We start from the raw sequence: 19568 nt of genomic DNA on the forward strand, positions 1-19568 counted from the left end.
GGCAATTAGCCGACAGCTGAGCAGCCAGCCCAGAGAAGGAAGGGCTAAGCCAGCCCTGAAACCAACTCACAACCAGGCATATGTGGCAGCACTTCCTTATCCTCTGCAGAGCGGGGGCCCCTCCCCCTGCCAACGGATTGGTGCAGATACTTTCTGGAAACGTTAGCACCCCCCCCCCGTTTCTGCAGCGTGCCAAGTCTATAATGGAGTCTGTTTTAACCCTGTTTTAACCCTAGCAGCACTGGCGGGAAGTGTCAAAAGATCAGGCTGGTACACTCCCAAGAGCAATAAGTCTTATTGGTTCTTCCCCATGTTGTTAGATATTAGTCTATGAGAAGTAGAGCTGTTACTTGCCAGCTTCCCACGGAGCTAGACGAAATCCCGATAGAGCTGTAGCCAGTTGCTATGGCCGACTTCTGAGAGGATATCGCCTTTGCCCTCATTGGGCGTCAAATGTAACATCACCAGCTGCATGCACTTTAAATATCTCCTAAACTGTGCAAGTTTAGGATATAGTCACAATACCTACAGGCAAGCCTTGCTATGGGCACAAGTGGTGGAAGTTTACTACCACTTTAAAGTAATACTGTATATCATATCAATCCAGCTTTGTGAACCAGTAACCATATAAAAAAACAAAACAAAAAAAAGTAAAATGATATATACACACACACTCTCACTCTCACAAAAGTGGGTAATTGTATAACAATGTAAATTTGCTGTCCCCACAAAATAACCCAACACACAGCCAATAATGTCTAAACCACTGGCAACAAAAGTAAGTACACCCCTAAGTGAAAATGTCCAAATTGGGCCCAAACTGTCACTATTTTGTGTGGCCACCATTATTTTGCAGCACTGCCTTAACCCTCTTGGTCATTGAGTTCACCAGATCTTCACAGATTGCCACTGGAGTCCTCTTCCATTCCTCCACCATGACATCATGGAGCTGGTGGATGTTGGGGATCTTGCGTTCCTCCACCTTCTGTTTGAGGATGCCCCACAGATGCTCTATAGGGTTTAGGTCTGGAGACATGCTTGGCCAATCCATCACCTTTACCTTTAGCCAGGAAGTGGTCATCTTGGGGGTGTGTTTGGTGTCGTTATGTTGGAATACTGCCCTGCAGCCCAGTCTAAGGAGGGAGGGGGATCATGCTTGGCTTCAGTATATCAGTGCATGTTGGTATTCATGGTTAACTCAATGAACTGTAGCTCCCCAGTGCCAGTAGCACTCATACAACCAGGGAGGGAAAATGGCTAATTGGGCCCAGTTTGGGCATTTTCTCTTAGGGGTGTATGCACTTTTGTTGCCGGCAGTTTAGACATTAATAGCTGTGTTGAGTTATTGAGAGGGGACAGCAAATTGACACTGTTATACAAGCTGTACACTCACTACTTTACATTATAGTAAAGTGTAATTTCTTCAATGTTGTCACATTAAAAGGTATAAGAAAATATTTACAAAAATGTGAGGGGTGTACTAACTTTTGTAAGATACTGTGTGTATATGTGTATATATATATATATATATATATATATATATATATATATATATATATATATGTATATATATATATATATATATATATATATAAAATATACACATATACACACACACACAGTATATATAGTGGTGAGATTAGCTCGTGGGGATCTCCTTTTCTGAATGACAGTCAGCAAACAGGCACTTTCTTAAAAGTCTGGCGGATGCCAGGTTTATTTGCAGGAGGTTTGCAAAGTAAAAAACAAACAGTGAATTAAATCCTTGCTGTCTGGCACTAACTAAACAAATAGTCTCCTCTCTATGGAGTGCTGGTCCCCATCACCCACAAAACATACGGAAAAACAAACTTTTTTTTAGTCCAAGAGCCAGAGCTCCTCTCACTCAGGTTCCTTTCAGAGTCTCAAAACCAGAGCCCTGCTGTGCTCTCTTCCTGGATATTTAAAGTCCAGCTGACTGTGGACTCCAGTGGACCTGAACATCCGGACCAGAACCCAGCCTGCCACAGAGGCTGAAAAAACTGGGCCGGATTCCGGTTTAGTCCCTTGCAATGGAACGAATGCGAGGTGAAATGTATCTATTATTGTGTATCTTACCTTGCAAACCGTCACATATCCCCCTCCCCCTCTGCTCAAGCCACTGTGGTTGAGCACTTGACCCAACCATACAGTGCACACGAGAGAGGTCATCTGTGTTACTTTGGAACTTTCCCGGCCTGTGCTCCACCATAAACCGAAAGGGCTGTAAAGCCAGGAACCACCTTGTTACACAGCCATTTTTCTCCCTGTTGTCACACATCCACTTTAAGGGAGCATGGTCGATGACCAGTTTAAATGACCTCCCCAGTAGGTAATACATCAGGGAGTCTAAGGCCCATTTAATGGCGAGACACTCCTTTTCTACAGTGGCATAGTTCTTTTCACTCTTGTTCAGCTTCCGGCTCAGGTATACAACTGGGTGCTCCTCATCATCCCTGTTCTGTGATAGTACAGCCCCTAGGCCCATCTCAGAGGCATCCGTCTGTACGACAAACTCCTTGCTGAAGTCTGGGGCCACTAGTACTGGTAATCCACAAAGGGCCTGCTTTAAATTCTGAAATGCCTCCTTAGCTTCGGGATTCCACTTGACCATGACCGGCTGACCGATACGGCTAAATTGTGCTCTTGTTGAAAAGCAGGACTGGAAAGCAAGGTGTTACCGGAGATATATGTGACCATTGACCATTGGAGCTCTAAAGGCTGGGGTATCGCCATATACCTACGTTAAGGGCCACTTTGGATGCAAGTACTGTGATTTGATGTTCCATTACCCTGCCGTGGACTAGTGTCAATAAGGCTGTTATTGTCCATATTTTTGGTAAGCGCATCACTTATCCGGTGACGGGCACAGATCTTCAGCTTTGTGTGGATTCACGGTGGTGACATGTTAATCGCCTTTACATTGAAACACCTTATTGGACTATAAAAAATCTTTTTACCTTCACTTTTATTTTTATATGCAGTTTTACATTTCACATGGACTACATGTTCTCTACTTAAATATTTCTTTGTGTTTGCTATATGCACAATGGGTGATTGCTCTTTAGGCATTTATTTTGTATGAGAGCCATATACCCTCTATATATTTTCATTTTATACAGATAGTTTTATTATATATTGGTACTGGCGCAGCTTTCCATATTTTCCAGACTATTTAATTTGCCAAAAGTTGTTGCCAAGGGAATGGTCCCTTCATCCCGAAGTGTTTCTCCAGATTTGTCAGCATTGGGGGACCCCGAATGTGGATCTTCTAGCATCCAGGGTCAATGCTAAGCTGGACAGGTTTGTGTCCAGAACCAATGATCCTCTTGCAGTCGGTACAGGCGCATTGGTGACTCCTTGGCACAGGTATTCCCTGCTGTATGCCTTTCATCCAATCCAGATCCTGCCGCATCTGCTGTGCAGGATACAAGAGGAACTAAGACCAGTGATCCTGGTGGCCCCAGCCTGGCCCAGGAGGTCCTGGTACACAGAGATCGTGAAATTGGCAGTAGGGGACCCATTGCGTCTTCCATTACGCCCGGATCTATTGTCCCAAGGACCAATATTCCATCCTGCTTTACGGTCGCTGAATTTGACGGCCTGGCTATTGAAGCCAGGGTGTTAGAGGACCGCGGAGTTAGAGGTGCAGCCTTGTCCACTTTGATAAATGCTAGTAAACCGGTTTCCAGGGTCATTTACTATAGGATTTGGAAATCATACATTTCCTGGTGCGAAGGGAAAGGTTGGAACCCTCATAAGTATACAATTGGAAAGATCCTTGCTTTCCTTCAGGCAGGGGTACGCTTAAGATTGGCCTTGGGCACAATTAAACATCAGATTTTGGCCTTATCTGTTTTTTTTCCAGAGACCGATTGCAGCCCATTCCTTGGTGTGTACCTTTGTTAAAGGAGTGAGGCACCTAAGACCACCGATTAAGCCCCCCTTATGCCCCTGGGACTTGAATCTGGTACTGTCAGTCCTTCAGTATCTTCTCTTTGAGCCTATTAAGCAGATTCCTTTGGTCCTATTGACCAGGAAATTAGTCTTGGTGGCCATAACTTCGGCCAGAAGAGTGTCGGAGTTAACCGCCCTTTCATGCAGAGAGCCTTACTTGATTCTGCACCAGGACAGGGCAGTCTTGCGCCCTCGTCTGGAGTTTTTGCCAAAGGTAGTTTCCAATTTTCATTTGAATCAGAATATCATTCTGCCCTCCTTTTTTCCAAATCCAGGCTCTAAGGAAGAAAAGTTACTTCACTCGCTGGATGTAGTAAGGGCTATTAAAGTCTACTTAAGGGCGTCAGCCCCTTTCAGGAAAACTGACTCTCTCTTTATTCTGCCTGAGGGTCCTAAGAAAGGAAAGGCAGCTACAACTTCAACTATCTCAAGGTGGATTCGCCAAACTATCATTCAGGCATATGAGTTGAGGCACAGGATTCCACCAAGAGACCTGAAAGCACATTCCACTAGAGGGGTTAGTGCTTTGTGCGCAGTGCATCGACAGGTGTCTTTGGCTCAGGTCTGCAGGGCAGCCGTTTGGTCTTCAGTTCACACATTCAACAGATTTTGGATGTCAGGTCTCGAGAAGAGACAATCTTTGGTCATAGCGTTTTGAAGGCAGCCTTATAGGGCCAAAGGACAGTTGGGACTTGTCTAAGCTGTGTATCCCTCCCCTCAGGTGAGCTTTAGGACATCCCAGATAGTCATGAATAACTGCTCTGTGTCCCGTGATGTATGATAAAGAAAAAAAGATTTTTAAATACAACTTACCTGTAAAATCCTTTTCTTTGAATACATTACGGGACACAGAGATCCCTCCCCTCTCTCCTGGGACTCTTCGTTGCTTGCTACAAAACTGAGGTAACTCCCATATGGGAGGAACCTTCTTGCTATTGGTTGCCAGTGTCCAATCACCTAGAGGTAGCTCATAACCCAGATAGTCATGAATAACTGCTCTGTGTCCCGTGATGTATTCAAAGAAAAGGATTTTACAGGTAAGCTGTATTTAAAAATCTGTTTATTTTGCTAAAACTGTGCATAAATAACCAAATTGCTTACAATGGCACATGCCCAAACCCAGCACTAAGGTTGGAATAGCAGAATCCTGTATTACGTACTGGCTCTCCCTGCCTGATGCAAGTGTGTACTTTGTTCAGGGTGACGTCAGCATGCCTAGACTCGCCTAATGAGTTTCGGCAAAAGGATGTCATGTACTGTAAAAGCATACAAAAATCTATTTTGGCAAGCCATGCAGCTGAGACATTTTCTTGGAATCTTCTCTCATCCAACTTGGTCTGTCTGCATCTTATAAGCTTCTACCACAACCTCCTGATCTTTTATTCCCTGTTATTAGCTCTCTGAGAAAAAAAGACCTGAATAGGACCTTTCCAGAACAACAATGACATGACAGAAGATACTGCAGTTTGCAGATAAATCCTCTATTTCTAGCAGAATACAGAAATCATGTTACAAAAATATAAAAAGAGTAATCTGGCGCTCCCTATATAGTGTGAAACGACAGTCCTATCAATTAAATATAGTAAATAGTGATGTGGCTAAACCAAATAAATGTGATAGACAAAAAGTCTGAAAAGCGACAAAGAAAATATTAAGTCGTCTTACAGAGTGCTAAACTCCTTAGTTGCTACAATGTACATGTATCAAAAGTGTACCATGTGACATACCAAATATTAACAATATGATAATAAGCTGTGATATTCATACAGTGCCAGAAGTAACACCAATAAATCGCATAAAAAAATTTATAAAAAATATCGCATGAAAAATGAGTAAATAAATTATAGAATATATGCAAGTGTGAGATAAATAAATGAACCAAGTCCAGATTATAACGTCCATCCACAGCTGCTATCGTACCCGGAAGTGATGTCAGTACGTATTAAAGAGGAAGTAAACCCTTCCAAACAACTTGGACCTATAGGTAAGCCTAGATTAAGGCTTACCTGTAGGTCCAAGCAATATCTCCTAAACCTATATGGTTTAGGAGATATTTGCCCGAAAATGGGCACCGCTGTCTACGGCGCATGCGCCGTAGACAGCGGCGCGCATGCGCACTAAATGCGGCAAATCCAAGAATGGATTTGCCAAATTTGTCGACTCCCGTGCGCATGCGCGGGAGTGACGTCATCGCGGCTTCGCCGTATGACAGCGGCGGAGCTGCGAGGCGCGACTCCCGTGCGCATGCGCGGGAGTGACGTCATCGCGGTTGCGCCGCTGTGATTGGTCGGAGCTGCGAGACGCCACAAGCAACATGGATGCGGCGGACTACAGGGGACAGCGGCGACTTCGCTGGCTCCTGTGTCAGGTAAGTGACACATAATGAGCTACTATGCAATGCATAGTAGTCCATTATGCTTTACCTTTGCAGGGAAAAAAAGAGGAAGTAAACCCATCAGGGTTTACTTCCTCTTTAACTGCTTCCGGGTACGATAGCGGCTGTGGGTGTCTGTGGAGCGTAGCTGAAACACACGCTGTTAGCGTTACTCCACAACCCTAGAAGCCACCTACGATTGTCCCGTAGATGTAGATAGGGTTTATGAGGACTTTTTATCTTTATTTGTGGAAAACCTGCTTTCTTTCTCGTACATCATCGGACACAGAGGCTCAGTAATTACTGGTGGGTTATAGGGTATCACTAGGTGATTAGACACTGGCACACCCTAGACAGGAAGTTCGATCCCCCATGTAACCCCTCCTCCTACTGGAGGTACCTCCGTTTTTTCGCCAGTGTCGTAGGTGTTGGTCACAAGTAAGATGTGCTGTGCTGAGCTCCTCTGGAAGAGCCTTACTGGGGCCAGCTATGCAACCGGATCCATTCAAAGTGTCTTTTCCAGACCGAATTGGATGGTACCCGGGCCTTGTGTCCGAAGGAAGAAACTAGGTTTTACCTGTAACACTTCTCTTTTTAGAGAGCTGAACCCTGGGATCCAGTATTTGTTTTTTTTTAGCCGTATTCCCGGCAGGGTGCTTTGCGGGCCCAGAACTGCGGATCCCCCTATTCAAGGGGGCCCCAGTCTCTGAAGGTTTTTTTCCTAACAGAGCCCACTGTGAGAGGTGAAGATTGGGTCTGTTATTCAGACCCTGCAGCTGGATAAGGTAAGGGAGATTCCTCAAGAATTTTTCTAATTCTAGTAGGTTTTCTCCTTTTAAGTAAATGTATGCTATGCCTATAGTCGCCACCGGGGGGCTGCCAAGAGCACATACCTTTTCATGCCTTATCTGTCTGCTGGTGTCCACGCTCTATGCTCCTCCAGCCATGCTCCAGGAAGGATGAAGGTAAGGGTTTTTTTTCCTCCTGGGACTCTCCCTCCACGGATTAGGGGGCTGAGACAGGCCTGGGCAGAGAGCGGTAATATACCCCACCACCCGTCGCCATCCGCCCCATCCACCGCCATTACAGCGGCCTCACATCCACCGGCCCTTCCCTCTCCTCTGTCCCAGCCTCCCCTCCATGCTTGCCAGCAGGGTTAGAGCCTCTGCTCACGTGGGAAACGTTTGTTTTTAAAAACGAGCAGGGGGGGCGGAAGTGGTCAGAGGAGGGGGGGGGGGGGGGCAGAGTACTAGGCTACACAGGCTTTAAAGTGTACTCTTTTTCAGATGCACACAGCCTATGGAGGGACACAGAGCTGACAGGCGCATGTGAGTGTGGGAGACACAGGCATTCCCAGGCAGCATTTACTTAGGCACCAGACTGAGTCTTAAGTAGCAGCGGCAGTTGCTGAACTACAGGGCTCAGCAGTCAGTGCATTTTTTGTGTGGTACCTCTACCTTTTGTTGCTTTGCACTATGGGTAAAAGAGGTATAAGTACCCCAAAGAATAGGGGCTCTAAGTGGTTCCTTTCAGGCTCTGAGGACCCCCCCTCTGCAGCACCTTCCCCCCCTGTAGGACCCGGGCAGGCTGGCCAGGGAGAGACGTCGGGGTCAGGGGCTGCAGCTGCTTCTGGCACTTCAGCCCCTGTGTACATTACACAGGAGTTTTTTTCCTCAACCATAAACGGTTTAGAGGAAAGATTAGTGGCCTTAATCGCATCTTCACTCAGTGGAAGAAAACGCACTAGGCCCCCCTCTGTCACCCAGGACCCTCAGAGTGAGGAACTCTGGGATAAAGGAGAGGAATCCCCCTCAGAGGATCGGGAGGAAACTCATGATTCCCCTTCTGAGGAATCTAGTGGAGAAGGGCCCTCTTCAGCTTCTCAGGATGAGAAAATATTGGTGCAAATTCTTGCTGGATTGGTCCGTTACACGTTTAAGTTACCCGTACCTGAGTCAGTTAAAGAACCCACTTCTTCTCTGGGTTCACTGAAACCTCCTCAAACTGCACATGCTTTTCCTGTTCATGGTTTGCTGGAAAAGCTTATCTATTCTGAGTGGGATCACCCAGATAAACATTTTTTTCCTCCTAAAAAGTTTTCTACACTTTATCCTATGGAGGAAAAATTTACTAAGATGTGGGGTATACCGGCAGTTGACGCCGCCATTTCCTCCATAAACAAAAGCCTGACTTGTCCTGTTGACAACACTCAGATGCTTAGGGATCCAACTGATAAGAAAATGGAAGTCCTATTAAAAAATGTTTTCTCCTTGGCAGTAGGGATGAGCCGAACACCCCCCGGTTCGGTTCGCACCAGAACTTGCGAACGACCCCCGCGTTCGGTACGAACGTTAGAACCCCATTGAAGTCTATGGGACTCGAACGTTCGAATTGGAAAGTGCTAATTTTAACGGCTAATATGCAAGATAGTGTGCTAAAAAGGGTTTGGCGACCTGCCTCCTGCCTCAGGGGACATGGGTCACTGCAAAAAAAAGTTTTAAAAACTGCCGTTTTGGCAGGAGCACTGATTTTAATGACGATTAAAGTGAAAAAAAAAAAGTGAAATATTCCTTTAAATATGGTGCCTGGGGGGTGTCTGTAGTATGCCTGTGAAGTGCCACGTGTTTCCCGTGTTTAGAACAGTCCCTGCACAAAATGACATTAAACGGAAATAACACCATTTAAAACTGCTTGCGGTTTTAATGTTATATCTGGTTCATGCAATATGGTTGAAAATCATTGAGAAACATGGCATGGGTAGCCCTCCCTGCCCATTACCAGCCTATTTGGGTCTTGTACGCATATTAAGGGGAACCCCGTACCCATATTAAAAAAAGGAAATGCGTGTGGCCCCCAGGCCCTATATACTCAGAACAGCAGTATACAGGCGGTGCAAACAAGACAGGGACTGTGTAGGTTTGTTGTGTTAAGTTGAATCTGTTTGTCATTTTCAACCGGTACATTTTTAAAGTGTAGCTCCAGTCAAAAAAACTATCTTTAAGCTTTTTGGAAAACATAGGGAAGGGTTATCACCCCTGTATAATTTGTTTTGTCGTCCATCTTTTTTCATCTCACTTGCTGCTGTCTCCTTGCGTTTGCAAGTAGGAGATGTTTGTAAGTTGGATGTTTGAAAGTAGGGGCCTGCCCTATATTATAGCGGTATGTACTGGGTACAGAGCACGCAGACAGCACGCATCTCCTAACACTACTGACTGCAAGCTCTATTATTAACCACTTGTTAGCCCAATGTTTGCATAAAGTGAAAGATGAAGTTATGCTGAGTAAATAGATATCAAACATGTCACTCTTCAAAATTGCACATGCCCGTGGAATGGCGCCAAACGTCGCTACTTAAAAAATCCCCATAGGCGACGCTTTAATTTTTTTTTTACTGGTTACATGTTTTGAGTTGCAGAGGAGGTCTAGGACTAGAATTATTGCTCTCACTCTAACATTCTCGGCGATACCTCACATGTGTGGCACATGCGAGCACATGGGGACATGGGCGCTTTAATTTTTCTTTTATTTTTTTATTGTTCATTTTACTTTATTTATGTTAGTTTGACATTTTTTTCCCCAAAAATATATTTTTGATCACTTTTATTCCTATTACAAGAAATGTAAACATCCCTTGTAATAGGAATATGGGGTGACAGGTCCTCTTTACAGTGAAATCTGGGGGGTCAATATGACCCCACATCTCACCTCTAGGCTGGGAAGCCTGAAATAAAAAATAAAAAAAAGATTATGGCTTTGATCGTACTGGCGAGTTGGTAGAAGCACCGGAGGGCGGTGAGGGGTGGGGGGCGTCTATGGCTGGGTATTTCAGGGTATCACCGAGTATGGCTGGGTATCTCTGAGTATGGCTGGGTATGGCAATTTATGGCAGGGTATTACAGAGTATTGGCGGGGTACTACAGAGTAATAGCAGGGTACTGCACAGTATTGGGGGGTACTACAGAGTAATGGCAGGGTACTGCAGAGTAATGGCGGGTACTGCAGAGTAATGGCGGGTACTGCAGAGTAATGGCGGGTACTGCAGAGTAATGGCGGGTACTGCAGAGTAATGGGGGTTACTGCAGAGTAATGGGGGTTACTGCAGAGTAATGGCAGGGTACTGCAGAGTAATGGCAGGGTACTGCAGAGTAATGGCGGGGTACTGCAGAGTAATGGCGGGGTACTGCAGAGTAATGGCGGGGTACTGCAGAGTAATGGCGGGGTACTGCAGAGTAATGGCAGGGTACTGCAGAGTATGCACTGGTATTGCAGAGTATTGGCAGGGAATTGAGGGGTTAAATTCGGTGAGCAGCGATGTGGGCACTGCAGATGCAGCCCACATCGCTGCTGACACCGATCTCTTTCCCCTCCGCTGTACCGATCGGTACAGAAAGGGGAGGGAGGAACAGGCGTCATAACATGACGCCGGTTTGTTTCCAAGTGATCACTCCGTCAAACTATGAGCTATGAGCGGCCGTTTACCGTGATCCGTGATGCGCCGGGTCCTGTGGACCCGGCGGTCACGGATGCTCTCGAGTGCGCACACCTCGGGGCACGCGAGAGCAGAATTCTGGGAGGCCATTAACTAATGGCCTCTCTGAGTTAAACAACCGCCCTGAAGCCGTTAATCGGCAATGGGCAGTTGTTAAGTGGTTAAAGCTAGATCACTAGCTATATAGGTGAGGTGAATATAGTGGTGTATACTGCAGTCAGGGCACAGACAACAACCACTACACAGCAGCAAGATAGGAAATCAGCCAAAAACGATTGGTGTGTACTGTGTTGAAGGTACACAGAACACCCACTGCTTCAGATGCTAAGTAACACACTACAGGAGGCCGCCTTAAAGGCGGCCTTATATAGTGTGGGGCGTGCACTACACAGCCTGAGCTATGATTGGCCACAGGCAGGATGCCTGTGGCCAATCATGGCTCTCCTCGCTGCCGGCGCTGCGATTGGCCAAGCATGCGGGGTCACAGTGCATGCTTGGCCAATCATCGGGCAGCAATGCACTGCGCCAACGCAGTGCATTGTGGTCCGCGCGCGCGTCACTCGAATTTTGACGCGAACGGCCAAAACGTTCGGAATTCGCCGAACGCACGAACAGCCAATGTTCGAGTCGAACGTACGTTCGACTCGAACACGAAGCTCATCCCTACTTGGCAGGTTCAGTAGCACAACCTGCAGTGGCAGCAATTGGAGTCTGTCAATATTTGAGAGACCATGTTAAACAGGTGCTTAAAGCCTTACCTGAACAGCAAGCCCGGGGGTTAGCTAACCTTCCAGCGGCTCTGTGTTTTGCTGTTGATGCTATCAGAGATTCTATCCTTCAGACCTCTCGCCTTACGCTTGGATTGGTGCACATGCGTAGATTCTTGTGGCTGGCGCTTTCTCCAGTGCCAGGGGCATAAGCCTCCAGGCAGTCACGACGACCTCCTCCGTCAAGCTCTAAGGTTAAAACTCAGAGTCAACCCGGGGACAAAAGAAGTCCTGGGAGAGAAGGTCTTCAAGACAAAACGCTAAGACCTCCTTATGAAGGGGCGCCCCCGCTCACTCGAGTGGGGGGAAGACTACTAAAGTTCTCAGGGCTCTGGCAGGAGGAATTTTGGGACAAATGGGTGGTCTCCACAATAACTCTAGGTTACAAACTAGAATTCCGAGAATTCCCTTCTCCCCATTTCCTCAGATCAAATGTACCCAGAGACCCACAGAAAAATAAGTCTCTCCTTCTAGCATTGGAGCGACTATTGTCTCAAAAAGTTATCATGGTAGTCCCCATGCAAGAGCAGGGAATGGGGTTTTATTCAAACCTTTTCACGGTACTGAAGCCAAACGGAGATGTCAGACCCATTCTAGATCTCAAAGATCTAAACCGATTTCTAGAGATATGGTCCTTTCGCATGGAATTGATCCGATCGGTAGTCTCCATCCTACGAGGAAGAGAACTTCTGGCTTCAATAGACATCAAGGATGCGTACCTGCATGTACCTATTTTCCCTGCTCATCAAAAGTTCCTGTGTTTCGAAGTAGAAAAACGCCACTTTCAGTTCGTAGCTCTGCCTTTCGGGCTAGCTACTGCACCTCGGGTGTTTACAAAGATCTTGGCCCCTCCTCTGGCCAGATTAAGGGCCCAAGGTATAATGATAATAGCATACCTAGACGACTTGCTCTTGATAGACCAGTCGGTAGCCTGCCTGGACCAAAATTTGGTCACCACGATCAACTACCTGGAACGCCTAGGTTGGGTCCTCAACTTAGAGAAGTCTTCTTTAAAACCAGTAAGAAGACTAGAGTATTTGGGTCTAGTCATAGATATAGCCCAGCAGAGGGTATTCCTACCCCAAGCAAAGATCAGTGCTATAAGAGAACTGATTCAGGTAGTCAGGGCAAAGAAGGGTCCTTCTATTCGTCTTTGTATGAGGTTGTTGGGGAAGATGGTGGCTTTATTCGAAGCAGTTCCCTATGCTCAGTCTCATTCAAGGCTACTGAAAAACGGTATCCTATCGGCCTGGAACAAGAAGGTTCAAGCATTAGATTTTCCGATGCATCTGTCCCCTACAACGCGTCGGAGCCTCAGCTGGTGGTTGATACCCGAAAAACTGTGGAAAGGAAAATCCTTTTTACCAGTTACCTGGACAGTGGTAACAACAGATTTTTTCTCTATTGCAAAGCCTGTGGCGTGCAAAACACACCCAAAAACTTCCACCCAGTGCCAAAAAAAGTGCACACGCATCAAGAGTGTAACACAAAAACGTGCAATGGGTGTACGACTGTCCTCCACGAGGAAGGACCTTATCCTGATCCCCTGGGGCGTTAGGCTCCAGACGGGGACTGAGGTACCATACATGGCCCATCTGGCCGAAACCAGATGACCGCCTTTCTCCGGAAGGTCTGCCGAAACAGACCCACCCAGGTACTTGTTTGGGGCTCCCCCGAAGGGATACCCCCAGAGAGAGAGGGCGAACCAAGCCAGAAGGCTTATGTCTACCCCCTCACAAGACTTTCAAGGTTGGCCCGAGGACCGACACCCTACTCATCACACGTGCACAGTGACAATCAAAGACGTGAACACAACACACAAAAAATAAAGTGGGAAAGAAATAGTCAAGAGGAGAGTGAAAAAGGTGGCCATTGTGTAATACAATGACCAGGCCCTCCGGCCAGGAATCAAAAATTCCTCTGGTCAAAGCCAAAAAAAAAGCTGACCGGAGCTAGAGCTGCCCCAATCCAGGCCAGAAGGCCAGGGTCCCCTCCCCTGGTGCCGACCAGTGGTTCTCCATCCCCATCAGAAGGCTTCCCTTTCGGCTACGAACCTCTCCAGGTTACCTTCACGCCAGCAGGTTTTGCATAGCAACCGCAACCCCTGCTTCACCTCGCCGTAGAGCAGGGACGGAAGCAAGCGCCACTTCCTGGCAACTGATAAGAACAGATATTACACTTGATATTAGCCAAAAGGCTGAGAAGCGACAACAACAGATGCCAGTCTTTCGGGTTGGGTGGCAGTCCTGGAACAGTCGACTGTCCAAGGGAGATGGTCCTAGACCGAGAGGGCCTTACCCATCAACATTCTGGAGATCCGTGTAGTGTATCTAGCCCTAAAAGCCTGGACACTCAGGTTGCAGGGTTACCCTGTCAGGATCCAGTCCGACAATGCCACAGCAGTGGCTTATATCAATCACCAAGGGGGCACCAAGAGTCGTGCAGCTCAGGAAGAAGTAAACCAGATCTTAATCCGGGCAGAAAGACATGTGCCATGCATATCGGCGGTCTTCATTCTGGGGTAGAGAACTGGCAGGCGGATTACTTGAGCCGCCAGCAGTTAATGCCAAGGGAATGGTCTCTCCACCCTGACGTCTTTTTGGCCATATGCCAAAGATGGGGGGTTCCGGATGTAGATCTCTTTGCGTCCAGGTTCAACAACAAGGTCGACAACTTTGTGTCAAGAATGAGGGATCCTCTTGCATGCAGGACAGATGTGTTGGTTACTCCATGGCATCAGTTCTCTCTGATTTATGCGTTCCCTCCTATTCCGCTACTGCCAAGACTGCTTTGCAGGATCAGGCAGGAAAAGAAATCGGTGCTTCTGGTGGCTCCAGCATGGCCCAGAAGAGCTTGGTATGCAGAAATAGTGAAGATGGCGGTAGGCTCTCCTTGGACCCTACCGTCCCGTCCAGACCTGCTATCCCAGGGACCGGTATTCCATCCTACCTTACAAACGCTAAATTTAACGGTTTGGCTATTGAAACCCACATTCTGAAGAATCGTGGGCTTTCGGGCCCTGTGATATCTACCTTGATTAATGCAAGAAAGCCAGCTTCCAGAATGATTTATCATAGAGTCTGGAAAGCATATGTCTCCTGGTGTGAATCCAGGGGTTGGCACCCCAGAAAATATGTCCTAGGCAGAATCCTTGAATTTCTGCAAAATGGGTTAGAGATGAAACTGGCCTTGAGTACCATCAAGGGCCAAGTCTCGGCCTTATCGGTTCTGTTTTAACATCCACTTGCTTCACATTCTTTGGTACGAAGCTTTATACAAGGGGTAACACGCCCTAATCCTCCAGTTAGGGCGCCTCTGAACCCCTGGTATTTGAATTTGGTTCTGTCAGCTTTACAGAAGCAGCCTTTTGAACCGATAAATCAGATTCCCTTAGTTCTGTGGACAAGAAAATCAATTTTTCTGGTGGCCATTTCTTTTGCCAGGAGAGTATCAGAATTAGCGCCCCTCTCTTGTAAAGAACCGTATCTGATAACGCACAAGGATAGAGTGGTGTTACGCCCTCATCCTAGTTTTCTACCGAAGGTGGTCTCAGGTTTTCATCTAAACCAATATATTGTTCTGCCTTCCTTTTTTCCAAATCCCTGTTCTACGGAAGAGAAGTGCAATCTTTGGATGTAGTGAGAGCAGTCAAAGCCTATCTGGAAGCAACGGCTCAGGTTCGCAAAGCGGATGTTTTGTTCGTATTGCCAGAGGGTCCTAAGAGAGGACAGGCAGCGTCAAAATCTTCCATTGCTAAATGGATTAGACAAGTAATTGTTCAAGCTTATGGTTTGAAGCAAAAGATTCCGCCTTTTCAGATCAAGGCGCACTCCACTAGGGCTATTAGTGCTTCGTGGGTGGTGCATCACCAGGCCTCTATGGCTCAAATCTGCAAAGCCGCAACCTGGTCATCAATCCATACATTCACCAAATTTTATCAGGTGGATGTGAGAAGGCATGAGGACTTCACCTTTGGGCGTAGTGTGCTGCAGGCAGCGGTACAGGGTCCTGAGGTCTGAGTACACCCTATGTTGTGTGGTTCCCCTCCCCTCAGATAGCATTGCTCTGGGACATCCCACCAGTAATTACTGAGTCTCTGTGTCCCGTGATGTACGATAAAGAAAATAGGTTTTTATAACAGCTTACCTGTAAAATACTTTTCTTTTGAGGTACATCACGGGACAGAGGTCCCTCCCCTCTTCTAATACACTTACATTGCTTTAATACAAAACTGAGGTACCTCCAGTAGGGGGAGGGGTTATATGGGGGATTGACCTTCCTGTCTAGGGTGTGCGTGTGGGTGTGAGTCTCTGTGTCCCGTGATGTACCTCAAAAGAAAAGGATTTTACAGGTAAGCTGTTATAAAAATCCTATTATTTACCAGTTTTTTCATGGATTTTTTAATGCTTTTTGTTAGCATTTTTTATATAATATATACTTTTTATAATAAATATTTTTTCCAAAAACCTTTTACTACACTATGGGAGCCCTTATTTTTTCTCATATGCATACCCTTGGCTGCATCGGAGAGTGGTGAGAGTTATGCCCCGTACACACGTTCCGATTATCGTAAGACAGATCGTTCACATTTTGTTGCATACAACTAAGATAGAATACAACAGTGCAAAATGTGTGTAAGATTTTTGTATAAAATGGAAAAACTCCCCAGAAAATAGGGTGTTTTTCCATTTAATATTCGTTTGGGGTGAGCAGCGCTCTCATATCCCTTAGGGAATGTGTCTCTCTTTTGCCAGATTTTTGTCAGACCACAAAAGTCGCTTTCGGACAGATTGTCCGATAATCTGATCATTCGTACGCAGCTTTCGCCAGCCAATCACGACAGTCCGTCCAACCAAATCCGAAGGGATAAACAGGAAAACTTTGGTCGAATGACAGCCCATCGTACGACAATCGTGTAATCAGGACAGTATGCGTCCGATAAAAGTCATTTGACAAACACCGCGCATGATCGTAAACACGAAAATAAACCAGAAGGACACGCAGGTCACACGTATTTGACATAATTTAAAATACGTAGCTATGCACAAAGGAAGATTTTTCCAGAATCGTACGACAAAAATCTTACACACGTTTTGCACTGTTGTATTCGATCTTAGTTGTATGCAACAAAATGTGGACGATCTGTCTTACGATAATCGGAACATGTATACAGGGCATTAGGAGTAGGATACTACTACAGCTGGGAGATCTGCCCCCTGAGTACATCAGGTGTATCCTAACGGATCCAGGAGTGAGATACCCTTGGATAATCTATAACAGCTGAATATTGGATGCTTAGGATTATAACATCATCTGGGCACCAACCCTCCTTACATGCATAATACCCCTGCAGGGGTTATTGCAGCTGGTGAGTGGGGAACACAAGGGGGAGCACCGAAAGTCACCTGGATATTTTCCTGTGTTCATTACAATAAGAAGTCACTGAGCACTTTATAATCACGAAAGACTTTGGTTTTGGTTTTGCTAGAATTGCATGGTTTTGGACGTTATAATCTGGACTTGGTTCATTTATTTATCTCACATTTGCATATATTCTATAATTTATTTACTAATTTTTCATGCAATATTTTTTTATGCGATTTATTGGTGTTACTTCTGGCACTGTATGAATATCACGGCTTATTATCACATTGTTAATATTTGGTATGTCACATGGTACACTTTTGACACATGTACACTGTAGAAACTAAGGAGTTTAGCACTCTGTAAGGCGACTTAGTATTTTATTTGTCGCTTTTCAGACTTTTTGTCTATCACATTTATTTGGTTTAGCCACATCACTATTTACTATATTTTATTAACAGGACTGTCGTTTCTCACTATATAAGGAGCGCCGGATTACTCTTTTTATATTTTTTTACTCTAGTCCCTTTGGGGGGACCTAGCAGGGTAGGCTGCATATCTATTGCCCATTTTTTGCCTAAGCGCGGTTGTTTTTATATGTATATTACAAACTGATAGCTAGTTGGTATAGGGTCCTGAAAATTTTACATAAAATGTTCCCACAATGCTCACACCTTTGTTGGAGATGCCAAAGGCACGATGGGTCATTTTTTGGGACTGCGTTACTTTATGAGAATTTGGGGACAAAATTCAAGATCTCAATTTCTGATTGACCGAAGTGCTGTTGGGGAGAGACCCCGTGGCCTTTCTTCTCCAGTATACGCCAATGCCCCTCAATATGTTGTAACGACCCATCATGCCTTTGGCATCTCCAGGAAAGGTGTGAGCATCGTGGCAACATTTTATGTAAAATAAGAAGTCACTACTTATGCAGTGCCTTGCAAACATATTCACCCCCCTTGGCATTTTTCGTGTTTTGTTGCCTCACAACCTGGAATTAAGATGGCTTGTTTGAGGATTTGCAACATTTAATTTACAGAACATGCCCACAACTTTAAAGATGTGTTTTTTATTTTTCCAACTCACTTTGGATAAGTCTCTATGAGCTTGCCACATCTTACTACTGGGGTTTTTGCCCATTTCTCCTGCCAAAACTGCTCCAGCTCCTTCAAGTTGGATGGTTTGCACTTGTGAACAGAAACCTTTAAGTTTGACCACAGATTTTCTATTGTATTGAGGTCTGGGCTTTGACTAGCCATTCCAACACATTTACGTGTTTCCCCTTAAAACACTCAAGTGTTGCTTTAGCAGTGTGTTTGGAGTTATTGTCCTCCTGGAAGGTGAACATCCGTCCTGGCCTCAAATCACACACAGAGTGGTACAGGTTTTGCTCAAGAATATCCCTGTATTTAGCACCATCCATCTTTCCCTCAACTCCGACCAGTTTCCCAGTCCCGACTGCTGAAAAACATCCCCACAGCATGATGCTGCCACCACCATGATTCACTGTGGGGATCAGGGGCGGATCCAGAGTCTAGTCTCGGGAGGGGCACTGCTATAAAATATGTTTTTTTGGGGGCAATTTATATGGGAAATGGCTGGTATTTGCGCTTCAATCATTACGGCACCATGGTTGTTATGGTGTCAGGATGATTGAAGCGCATTATTTCTATTAATACATTGTAATATAAAATTAAATGGTTCATCTCACCATAATGCAGAATCAGTGGGAGCCCTGAGGATGTCACTTGCCATGTCGCCTGCCACCAAATGTGGATTGTCACTTGCCACGTCACCTGCCACACATTGCGGATTGTCACTTGCCACGTAGCCTGCCACACATTGCGGATTGCCACTTGCAACGTAGCCTGCCACACATTGCGGATTGTCACTTGCCACGTCACCTGCCACACATTGCGGATTGTCACTTGCCACGTCGCCTGCCACCAGATGCGGATTGCCACGTAGCCTGCCACACATTGCGGATTGACACTTGCCACGTCACCTGCCACACATTGCGGATTGTCACTTGCCACGTTGCCTGACACACATTGTGGATTGCCACTTGCCACGTCACCTGCCACACATTGGGGATTGTCACTTGCCACGTCACCTGCCACACATTGCGGATTGTCACTTGCCACGTTGCCTGCCACACATTGCGGATTGCCACTTGCCACGTCACCTGCCACACATTGCGGATTGTCACTTGCCACGTTGCCTGCCACACATTGCGGATTGCCACTTGCCACGTCACCTGCCACACATTGCGGATTGTCACTTGCCACGTTGCCTGCCACACATTGCGGATTGCCACGTAGCCTGCCACACATTGCGGATTGTCACTTGCCACGTCGCCTGCCACACATTGCGGATTGCCACTTGCCACGTAGCCTGCCACACATTGCGGATTGTCACTTGCCACGTCACTCACCTGCCACACATTGCGGATTGTCACTTGCCACGTCACCTGCCACACATTGCGGATTGTCACTTGCCACGTTGCCTGCCACACATTGCGGATTGCCACTTGCCACGTAGCCTGCCACACATTGCGGATTGTCACTTGCCACGTCACCTGCCACACATTGCGGATTGC

The 19568-nt window shown here is 46.3% G+C and overlaps 1 long non-coding RNA gene across 1 annotated transcript in view; it reads left to right on the forward strand.

Moving 5' to 3' along the window:
* Nucleotides 1–7252: 7252 nt before the first annotated feature.
* Nucleotides 7253–19568, forward strand: part of LOC143960074 (uncharacterized) — a 41051-nt gene continuing 28735 nt past the window's right edge. Inside the window, exon 1 of the long non-coding RNA XR_013270254.1 lies at nt 7253–7314. This is a non-coding gene — a long non-coding RNA (uncharacterized LOC143960074). The remainder of the gene's footprint in view (nt 7315–19568) is intronic.

This window comes from Lithobates pipiens, unplaced genomic scaffold (genome assembly GCF_037356315.1).
Source record: "Lithobates pipiens isolate NorthernLeopardFrog02 unplaced genomic scaffold, aLitPip1_a1.2 Scaffold_8, whole genome shotgun sequence".
Classification (NCBI taxonomy): Eukaryota; Metazoa; Chordata; class Amphibia; order Anura; family Ranidae; genus Lithobates; species Lithobates pipiens.